The sequence below is a fragment of the Hirundo rustica genome, chromosome 3, assembly GCF_015227805.2.
Source record: "Hirundo rustica isolate bHirRus1 chromosome 3, bHirRus1.pri.v3, whole genome shotgun sequence".
NCBI classification, from domain to species: domain Eukaryota; kingdom Metazoa; phylum Chordata; class Aves; order Passeriformes; family Hirundinidae; genus Hirundo; species Hirundo rustica.
In genome coordinates this window covers 10892496-10904373 of record NC_053452.1, presented here as the reverse complement: position 1 = coordinate 10904373, position 11878 = coordinate 10892496, and positions in this window count along the sequence as shown.

Here is an 11878-nt window from a genome sequence, read left to right as displayed (position 1 = left end):
TTTGGTTCTGTTCTACTGTTGTTATAATTGCTGTTGTTTTTTGTCTGTCCTGTTATATTTACTAGTAAAGGACTGTTATTCCTTTTCCCCATAGCTCTGACTGAAAAGTTTTATTTTTAATCTTCCAAATTATAATAACACGGAGGGAAGGATTCAAATTCCTCATTTCCTAGAGAGGCCTGCCTCTCCTTAGCAGACACCTGTCTTTTCAAAACCAAGACAGACGAGAAAAGCTGTTGGAGGTCAAAAGGAACTATAGGATTCCCTGATAAATTTGCTTTTAAAAGGTTGAGAAAGTATTCACTTTCGTGTCCATATTTGATAAGAGCTTTGCATAAATCCAGAATCGCTTGTTGGGGGAAGGGGTCCCAATCACCATGGACAACACCCCCTCTTTTTGACCGTCGATATGGGACAGAGGTGGCAGAAAAGCCGGGATCGGTTCCTGCTTCCAGGTTCCTGGATCCCCACGCCCCTCCCTTCCCAGAGGGGTGGGAACTGGGATTGTGGGCGAGGAAACAATGGGAACTAGAGGCAGGGAGGGGCTGGAGGCTTGACTCACACAGGGAAGGGGTCGGAGGGCAGAGGTTTGAGGGTAGGGGGTGCAGTCAGAGGAGAGGGCGGTGCCGGGGGCGGCACTGAAGGGAAGGTGGGGTCACAAAAGGGATTGTGGGAAGAAGGAGGCGCAGACAAAGAAAGAGGCTCCTCATGTTTCGGGGGCATGCAGCTTTGGCCATTTTGGGGAACAAAGGAAAAAATGCAGCATGATCTCTGCCATCTTGTGACCCCCCCCAGAACTGAAACTAGCTTGGGGATCACTAAAATGGGGATTTTGAGCACTCAAAACTGTCTGCAAAAGTAAACCAAACATGGGATTTACAAACTGGGAAGAAGGGAGGTTTGGGGAAAGTTTAGGGGTTTTTCGAGGAATCTGGCCAGAATTACTCAAGCAGGGGAACTCAGGAATTCAGGGAAAGCCAGGGGAGCTGCAGCTTCCCTGCCCTGTCTGGTGGGCTGCTTTCCTTAGAATACCCAAGCTCGGGGAAGGGATTTTGGGGTCAGGAGAGGGAGAAACTGAGGAAACTGGGAAAGAATCAGAGAGAACTGGCTGTTTCCCCCCCTCATTTTGCTTTTGAAATGCAAGCTGAATTTGCAAGCTCCAGAGAGCAAAATTTGCAATTTCTGTATCCTTAGGAGTGCCTGGTTCAGCCAATTTATTTGCAACAGCCTCCCAAAATTCCAGGAAGCTTATTTGTTCTAATGATACATGTGGATAGTTATAAAACAACCAGCGTATATATTTCTTCAACTGTCTCTTTGAACAATGCGTTCCCCCATCATCCAAGGCATTAAAATTTGGTAAAAGACTCTTTTTTGAGACACAGACAGCCTAGCACCCATTTTTGGCTCCAATTTTGTTTCTATGTCCCCTTTAACGGCAACTGGGAAGCCGAAAGAAAAAAAAAAACCACCACCACAACAACAATAAAAACCAACCAACCAAACCAAACCAAACCAAACCAAACCAAACCAAAAACCAACAAAAAACCAACCCAGAACTTCGCTGGAGAGAAAAAAAACGGAGGAGAAACTGTTACTTTTTCCACCCCAGGGCTGCACAGCCTAAACCGAATTGCTTTTAAAAGCACCCTGAAGGTTTGCCCTGAAGTCAAGAACCTTCCCCCAAAGGAAAATACCCCTCCCTGAGGCTTAAAGCCTCTGAAAGATTTTTCCTAAGATTCCCAAGGCGGGAATATTTACCAAAATCCAGCGTGGAGACGAAAAACTTCCCTGTAGCTCCTCTGCCTGAAACTGAGCCTTTTGGTGCAAAAAGAGCTTCCAGTTTTGGTTCCCAGGTTCAGCTGTCCACAAACACGTGTTCGCCTTCTCTGGGAGCAGCCTGCTGTTTGGGTGGGGCTTCTTCAGAGAAATCCAGTGGGTATTTTAAGTCCAAAGGAAGACCACAGCCTCTCTCTGGGGAGTCCAGAGTTTCAGAGACTCCACAGCGAATGCCAAGCCTGACGGGTCTGTCTCCCTGCGAGGATGGGGCACGTTTTTGGACTCACGTGCCTGCGTGAGGTTCCTCTGCCACGTGCTCCATGCATGGTTCTTCGAGCCTTCTGGGAGCCCCTTGTAGCTCCGGGCACCACACTTGGGTGTCACCTGCCGTGTCTCTCTCTCTCAGAGCCCCGGCTCCATTTGTGCCTCTGCTAGCCTGAGAGAGAAACCACAGCTGGAAGGATTTTTTTCCTCAGGGCCTGAAAGATCCCAGAGAGGCTGCAAACCTATTCCTTTAGAGAGAGCAGGCATGTGTCGATGGCAAAAGGAAAGAGTCTGCCCTTGGTCCAGGGGGAATCACAGCTTTATTCAGTCTTTCCCCTGCCCCCGCAGGGTCCGGAGCAGAGTCCAGTCCCCATCCCAAGAGCTAAGAGAAATTTCTTCATGTGGTCTCCTTGCTTTTATCCAGGGATAATGGGCAGGGACAAGCCAATCAGGGACAAGGTGGGAGTGGAACAGAGTTGGATTACATTCCAGTGTGGGAGGATGGGTGGGGAAAAGGAGCAGGGACAAATTTCGTGATACATTTCCCAGGGGAACAGGGTGTTACAGAAGAAACCATATCAAAACCCAATATAAAAATGAAATACAATATAAACCCAAACCTCAGACACCGCGGTGTGGAAAGGTGCGGATAGCTGGCCACGCCAGCTAATCCAGTCCTGTGGGGTCTTGGCTCCCATGCAACGTCGGCGGTAGGCACAGGTGGTACAAAGCAATGAAAGCGGAGATAGAAAGGCAGACTCTACTGAGCGGGTCACAAGAATTTACTGGAGCCCCGGCACAGGACCTCCACACCTCCAGGTAACTGCCCAGGCAGAGCCACCCAGGCTGCTTGCCAGCAGCTTTTATTTGGGTGGAACAAGGAGAAGAGGCAAGGGGTGAGCAAATCAGGGATCACCAGGGAGGGGTCACACTGGTGAATGATATTTTCATAAACCAAGCATAAATGATAAGGAGGGACCCCCTCTGGGTCTGACCCATCAGTCGATGGCCTTGGAAGAACTTTCTAGCTCCAGGGGAAGGCCCCGAGAGGACAGGCAGACTCTAGAGGAGGGGAGAGTGGGGGATTGACATAAAATGCTTGGAGGGGAGAAAAACAGGGAAAGACCATTGGGGGGAACAAACAGGGGTACATAGAATGAACCATAAATTAACAGCACATACAATAAAACAAAAACAAATCCCACACCACTACACCCAAGTAATGCAAAACAGCAATTCATGCTGCTCTTTGCAACATGGCATTACAATGGAGCCACCTACTGACATGTTTGGGGGACAATGGACACAAAATATCCTGTATAGTCTAAAGTTTTCGACCTCCATGTGTTTAGTCATTGCAAACAGCCTGGGCAAAGAAACAAGGAGAAGTGTGGCCAAATCACGAAGCTTAGCTCCTTTGCAATGTTACACAGATCTGGCTCAGAGGTGTCTTCATTCACAATTTCATAGGTAAGATAAGGACGTGTGTTTCACTGGGAAAAGATGCACTGCTTTGGAAAAGTCATCTCTATGTATATTTATGCAGCACAGCAGTCCAGCTGTGCTCTTTGCAATGTGTTTGCAGAAGGATGAATGGGGGACTTTGAGGTCGATAACAGGGGACAAGGGTTCCTCAAATCTGTGCCGCAGCTTGGGTGCCATTCAGCCCAGGGTTGTGGCATCATTTGCTACCGTGGACCAGTGCTTGCCAGCATAATGCATTCCTGCAAGGCTAGAACAAGCAATTCTTGTTCTCCAGATCACTGACAATGCTGCCTTTCCAGAAATGATTCCACCGTTTCCTTTCATGGTCATTTGAAGCTTTTAAGCTTCACAGTTCAATTTGATTTGTCTTAGGGAAAAACACTTCTGGGCCCAGTGCAAGCTGTAACCTTTGGACAGCAAAGGCCTCATGGTTGCCAGCTTCTGATGTTACAGAAGAAAATGCATGTGAATGTGTGATTAGGTTTTCTGAAGGAAAAACTCCATGTCATGTGGCTGCATGTATTTGCTTAGCTAGGGGTCTAGTCGTGGCCTAGTAGAGGTCCAGGCAGGGTGGCATGTTCCAGGGAAAACTAGTCCGTGAGCTTATGGGGTTGCCATCCCCAAGAGAGTGAATGTTGCCTTTGGGGATACCTCTGGAGACAAAATTAGGGAGCTGTTCCATGCTGCAATATTCTCTTAGATCTTTCTAAAATATCCTAGAAAAGGCACTGAAACTTCACATCTCCTTGCACACTCCCTGTTTGAATAGGGGCATTTTTGTCCCTCCTCAAAGTCATTGCTCTTGCACACCAGAAACAGGAACATCCACAAACAGCAGTGATACAAGGTCCTCCTGCTGGTGCTTCAGAGTACTGGGAAGTGAAGACCTGCGTAGCTACCAATATGAACACTTAATTCGCTTCTCATGCTCCTTCAAGATATCCCAATCTCAGGGCTTTTTCTTTCACAGCAACCGCTGTACCGACTCTAGGGAAGAACAGTAAACGGGAAACAGCCACTGTCAGCATTGCAAGAGTGTGGGGGAAAACCTGAAGTGTCTGTGTCCAAAGGTGCATGGGAAGAGAGCAATTGCCAAAGCCAAAGCTTCACTAGGATAGCAGGATCAGTTCTTTACTGCATGTTTGCAAGAAGATCATTAGAGTCCTTCTTTTTGTATCTCATGAAGGAAAGGAGCTCTTGGAAATATCTTACTACTTAAAAACAGATTGGGATGTAGCTCTCTAGTGGTTCACAATGAAGCAGATTGCCTGCTTTGGCACTGCCAGCCCTGGTGACTCCGTGAGGGACTGTAGTGTATAGTGTATCCCACGCCTGTTTTGCCTCCATGAAAGGCTGTAGTTTGCTTATTAGTGTGGAATAAATACAAGAGTAATAAAATGGACAATTAAACTGGTCTCTTTGGAGGAGACGCTCATGCTTTCGCATGTCAGCCCTGTACCTCATGCTCCCAAGGCTTGTTACTCATCATGAAACATTTTAAAAGAAAAAACTCAGATCCCATGTTCCATCTGAATGAAATTGCTTTAGATCAGCAAGCATTCTGCTGGCAGGTACAGGACCAAATCCTTCCGACACCCACGTGCAGTTGTCCTGGATTTCTGCCGCCCTGTGTGAAAAGCTGCTGTGGGCAGAGTGTTTGGAGTTGGTTTTATGGCCTTTATGAAAGATGTGTGGAACAGTATGCAGGGCTCTCGAAGCAGAAAACTGTTTGACCAAGCCCAGGGACATCGTGCTGGCAGAAGTGAAGCTGTATGTCTAACCAGAGTGACCTTGCCACCAAGAACTTAGAAAAGCGAGGAGAGATGGAATCCATAGCACAAGGATCTGCATTGTGATTCATCCACAGGCCTGAGGAAATGGCCCACTTCCATTGGGCCAGGCTTTTTACACAGCATCAAACTTCATGCTTCGGATTGTGGTGGTGAACTCCCCCGGCCTTGTCAGGCCGCAGTGGGATCTGAGAGACGCTTGTTAGGCCTCGGCCTTGCTGAGCAGCCCCTGGGCTCCGCTCCTCTTGAGCTTATCAGAAACACTGAGTGCTCCCAGGAACTTGGGCTGTCCAACGAGCTCCTGGGGTTTTCTGGGAACGGCCTTGGAAACGACTTCTCCTGCCTCAATGGCATAACATCCTTCTTCTCACACTTCCAAAGACAGAGTGACAGGGTGCTGTCCCAAAGTGCGGCCATGCTGAAGCACTTTATGACTGAGGCCCACTCTCGTGTGGCCCATCAGCAGCGGTCCAAAAGGAGGCCCTGGGAGCTCTCCTGGACCACAGTGGCTGCCAGCAGCAACCTCCCTCTGAGTGGGGCCTGTCAGAGCCAGCGAGCTCTCAAGTTTGCTGCACTCGCAGGATCAGCGATCAACAATGGATCCTGGGCCGATACCCCCACTCCTGGAGTCTCCAGTTTAACTACTGTTAAGTTTGAGTGCTGTTAAAGTTTTAGGCCGTATCCCTTTTTAGCCTTGTCCTTTCTGTCCCTTTGTCAAACACACCTAAACACAAACATATGCACACACACACACACAAAAAGACAGTTCTTGGTTCATTTCTGGTTTGACTGACTGCATTTTGTTTGCATGGTTTTTTTTCCCTTGTTGTGCTTTAACCAGCTAGTAAGTAATAGTGTGGATATTGCCAATGAGTCTTGTAGAGCTGTTGCTTAATATTCGCTCTGATTTTTCCTGATAACCTTCCTGGTGAGTTTTTAAGCAGTCTCAAACACTTGTTTGTAAGAAGCCTGGGGAGCATGAGGTACAGGGTTTGCATTGGAAAGCAGGAGAGTCATTCTACAGTGACAATCTTAAATGCCCATTATATTACTCTTCTATTTATTTCACTCTAGTAAGCCAAGCCAAGCTTTTCTTGGAGGCAGAATGTGTGTGAGATGCACTACAATATTATCCCATAGTTCTGGGCTGAATGGCATCCAAGCTGGAGTAGAGATAGATTTGAGGAGCCCTTGTCACCTGTTATTGACCTCACAGTCCCCCATCCATCCTTCTGCAAACACGTTGCAAAGAACACAGCTGGACTTCTCAGCTGGATAAATATACATGCAGATGACTTTTCCAAAGCAGTGCATCTTTTCCTATGACTTCTACTTAGCTTTGAAATTGTGATTGAAGACACCTCTGAGCCAGATCTGTGTGACATTGCAAAAATGCAAACCTTTGTGATTTGTGCACACTTCTCTTTGTTTCTGTGCCCCGGCCTTTTGTGAGCACGAAGTACATTGAGGTAGAAAACTCTATAGACTAAACAGGATGTTTGGTGTCCATTGTCCCCCAAACTTGTCACTAGGTGGCCCCATTGTAATGCCATGCTGCAAAGAGCAGCACGAATGACGAAAGAAAACAGGGCAAAAGAGGAAGAGGGGAGGCCGAATGAGGAAAGAATGTGGTGAGACATTGCCACATCGAGTGAGCTGCACATCATAACCCCGGCACATCTCCTCTAGGCTAGCAGGTCCTCGTCTCACATTCTCCACTTGTTTTTTTCCTAAATTTAATTTATTTAATTTTTCTTAAATCATCAAATAAACTATATGCAATTAAAATATATCATCAAAAATAAAAAGATACAACTAAAACACATTTATTCAAACCTACAGCTAAATATTAGAACATATGTACATCTCTAACTATAAAGCCTAATCCATAAATCCTATTCTTCAATCACTTGTTGGGAGAGGCTGCAGCTTCTTCCTGAGCTTGGAGGAAAGAGAGCTCTTCTGGACGGGAGCCAAGGGTTTTGTGTGTAACGGCGCATGGGAAGTATGCAGAGAAAACTTCTTGGTAAGAGTGGAGCCAGTCAGGTCTGCAAAATGGAGACACAAAATAGAACAGAGGTTGCAAAGCAAACCTAAAGCATCAGAAGCTCCATATTTAATGGGACACATTTCCTGGAAACTTCTAAATGGCTGCCCAGGGAAACATGCTCCTGCTGGCAGTCACTTAAGGCAGGCCAGGAAGACACCGTGACCCACTTCCAGAGAGCTACCACAGCAACAGCCTGGCCTCTGGGCTGCCCTGGGACAGCAGGGATCCCAGAGCCCTCGGCTTTCCAGGAATGGGTCAGCTGCACATGCACCCTCCTGCTCCTCTCCCTGCCCCACAGTGGAGCAGCCCTACAGCCACACGGGGCACTGGGAGCAGCACAGCTCATTGCAGGGGGACATACCAGGCAGAACTGTTCCCTGGCAATGTGCACAGGCTCTCTGGGCTGGCACAAGACCCTTCCTCCCACCAGAGAGTGGCCCAGTTCCCCCCCTCACCTCTTGGTGAGGCTGAGCCATGCTCGGCCTTCACCTTGTCCTCAACTTGAAGTTGATTCAGGCCCCCCATGCCACGACTAGGAAGGGCACTGGAGAGAGTAGGGGCAGATGCACACCCTTCTGTAGTATTTCGTCGTTTTTGGCACGGCCAAAAAGTTAAACCCAGGCTTTCCTGTGAGAGAAGTATTTGTAGAAGGTTCTTAAAGCTTGACTGGAAGCTCACATAGTTTTATACATCTGTATGCAAGCTCTGAGATAAGGTCTGCTGACTTAGAAAACCATGGAATAGAGAAGGTATTGTTGAGACAGAAATTTTACTGGAAACAAGTTTCAAATGATGGCCTTGCAAACAGACCGATTATTTTGGAGAATCTGAACTGTGGAAGATGCATTGTAGCAAGACCACGTAGGGTAAAATAATAGGTGATTTGTGTTAGAAGTATTAACAGCATTGTGTAGCAATACCCCCTCATTACCAAATACCTTCCACTGCTTAAAAGCACTGTCTAATTTTCAAGGCCAGGCTAATCATTCTAAATTTCCAGAAAGCGTTTTGCCACACTGAAGCCGTGTATTTTCATTTTGGGTGATGGTGGTCAGGAGCAATCAGACCAAAAGCCTTGAATCCCAAGTGTCTGAGTGTGTGCAGATTTGGGGGCTCCCAGAGGTGAAGAAATATTCTGCGGTACAGAGGTAAAAAATATCCCTGCAACAGTATAACAGCAGTGGAATGGTTAAATTAAAATAAGAATATGCTGCGGTGGAGGATGTGTTGTGGTGCTGTCCAAAACCCATTGAAAAGGCAGAATAAAGAAGGGCTGGAGGTGTTCCCCCTTCTCCAAAATGTGCTTGAACACTCAGTGCTCAAATTCAAAATAACCTTGTAAATACAGTAATAGCGGATAAAAACCAGAATCTGGAAATTTTATGAATGTTTGGGTTTTTTTTTCTTGAGCTGGTTAATGCTTATCCCAGTCTGGGGAAGGGAAACATACCAAGCTACTGGACTTAACATTAGCAAATAGGCTGGTTTAGGGATTTTGGCCTAGGTACAAGCATCAAATTATGAGAAGATGAATAGTGACTTAAGTGCATTCTTTTGTGCCAACAAGCTGCGAGCTTTGAGACATGTTCCCATTACCTAGGTGCCTGCAGGCAGGTGGATTTGGGTGGGATGTTGGTACTAACTGGATCCTCATTTCTTTATGTATCATACACCTGTAGCAGGTATGTGTGAGTATATTCTCCTTCATGAGAGTTTTATCTGCATTTTTCTTTTCTGTAATGTCAGTGTGGTGCCTCTCCAGCTTTTCTTTGCACTTGTATGCAACAGCCTTTGTGCAAAGCACAAAGTGAAACTTCACAGGAATGTCACTATGGCCTCTTAGGTCACCCCAGAGAATGCAGGTAACAAATTTTTAAAACCAGTAAGGAAACATATTCCTGCAAAACATTTACTTGTTAGAACTGGGTAGCTTTCAGCCTGGTGTGGTTGATTGTCCACGAAATTTCAGTGCTTTATTGGAGATATTCACTGTACAACTCAGATCTTTCCTCCTCAGCATACCAGAGCAGAGGCAGAAATCTCCTGACCCCATTAAAGTTTCATGTTACTATTTTGATCCTCATGGTTCAGTTTTTAGTACAAAATCACAGGCCTTGCAGGAGTTCTTGGCAGGTTGGTTCATGTTCCTCTGCCTACCTACCTCTGCCAGCTTGTAGAGCTCTCATGAAACAAAACAGCTCTACAAAATTTTGGGGGGGCAGTGTCTGACTGACCCTGGGTTGCAAGATTGTCTGAAACCAGGTTTATTTTGGGGAGAGAAAGCAGCAAATGCAAATCTGTTTTAATCATGCCAAAGATCAATTCATGCCTAATTAGTGTGTGCAGAAACCGGTTTCCTGGAAACACCATTATCTGCAGTGCTCTGGTTCCTGCTGCCTTCCCCCAGGCAGTGCCTTTAAACTGGGCAGAAGTGAAATTTTTCTCCCTTGAAGGTGATTTTTTTTTTTTTTTTTTTTTTCCCCAGACATTTGCTGCTGGCTGAGTTGGCTTTGATGCAGGTGTGGCCACTGCTGAGCTGGGTGTGATATCTGGGCACAGAAACCGGTGTTGGCAGCAACTACACAAAAACCTCACTAATACAGGCGATGGAGGCAGCACCAGCATGATCTGTGCAGGCTGCTCCCTTCTTCTTTTGGTGGGATTTCCAGGTTTTGGGCATTTGGCATCATAAGAGCTGGTGCTGACAGCAGAGCTCCTGGCAAGGACGTGCAACAGCTCTGGAGCTGCCGATGGCAAACTGGAAATGCTTTCCCTGTGCCTGCGGGTGCCAGGGGAATAGCTCCTGTCCAGGACAGCCACGTATTTAGTGGCTCTTGGGAGGCTTTGCTGTGAATGTGTGCAGTTAAATCTCAGCCTGGTCTGGTCTTTAACATTCCCAGCATCTTGCTGTAAGAGGGGACAAGACTCAAGCTCCAAGATGTGTTTATGCTGTAGTGCATTTGCACAAGTGTGCAAAGGTTCAGCTTCATTCCCTACTCTGATCCCCAGTTATTCCTGGTGCTGGATTAGCTTTGTAGAGTTGTGGTTTCCTCTTTGTATGGTCTGCCATAACCCTGATGCTCTCCTGGGAGATGGTGGTCAGTGCAGAGGCCTTTGCTGTTCAAATAAAGCTGGGATAACTTCCTGCATGTGCATCGCTTTGCGTTTATCCCCTTTGGTTTTATTTGGCATTTCCTGCTCAGCATTCAGAGCACTGTAAGGGCTCGGTTCTCCAGAGGATGCTCCTCTTCACCTGAGCAACTGAGTATCATTAGCAAAATCTTCTGTTCCCCTTCTTTTATCTACTCCTTACTCTGGAGCAGGTCCTCTGATATGCTGCCTGTAAGAACAGTTCTGGCACAGTGCTCTTGTGACAAATTCCTCCTTCAGACATGCAATAGAAATTTTCACTTAGGTTGTTTGGTTGGTGTTTTTTTTTTTTTGTTTTTTTTTTTTGCCATGGAATTATTGATTTTTGCTGGTTTCCCTAATGTGTGGGTCCCCCCTTGGCCCCATCAGCCTCCTGGGATATTCCTTTTGCTGTGATTGGGAGAGTTTTGATTTGCCAGTGCAGGCATTTGCAAGCTGCTCCTTTGGCCTGCCGTGTTTGTTTTCACCCATGACCTTCCAAAGCTCAGGAACATTTCCATTTGCCTTGTTCATGTACAGCCTCAGCTTCTCAGAGAATGACTTATTTTAATAATGCCTTTTACCCTGCTGTTTTGGTATGTTGGCTTCTCCTCTGCAGCCCTTGCTCCAAGCTTCCAAAATTTGTTTGTTTTCCTAGTTTCCATGCCGCCTGCAGGAATTTTGCTCTTTTGACTTCCCACTTGGGTGTTTGTTGTATATATTCTGTATAGGAAACATTCCTGTATGTTGCACAGAGATACTCCAGAAACACTCTAGTGCAAAAAGAAAATGTGGCCCTCCAGAGGAGGTGGTCACAGGTTCAGATGTTTCTGGAGTGGCACTGGCAGGATTTAAACCTTGAGGTGCCTGTGTAACTTCCACGGCTGTGGTTTCAGAGTTTAACAGCATAAATATGTTGCTTTTGTCAACCCAGCTGGCAGGCTGCTCCATTTGAAAGCCTTTCAGTGTGCTTGTTCAGGTGTATGGATGGGGATGGGTCATGTCTTTGCTTTGGGAGTTTTTGTGGACCTGCATAAGTTTTAGTGAGTGTCTTAAGGGTTGGGGGAAGAGAAAAAAAACGAATGTTTTATGACAGCAGCAATGAAGTGCAGCAGAGTGTGTTTGCAGGGCAGGAGCTGCTGGAGTGCTCAGCTGAGAGCGGCCCCTTTTGAATGTTTATCCTGTTTGAATATGTATGTACTATGTGGTTATGTAGAAATTACAACAAATATTATTAATATTGAAAATTTTTAATGATGAAGATGCATTTCTGTGAGGGAGCAGGGATGCAGAGTGCTGATGTCACTTCTGGGACCATTGTGATTGGATCAGAAAGCAAAATAATTTATCTCATGAGAAAGCATGTGATTGACAGAGTGAA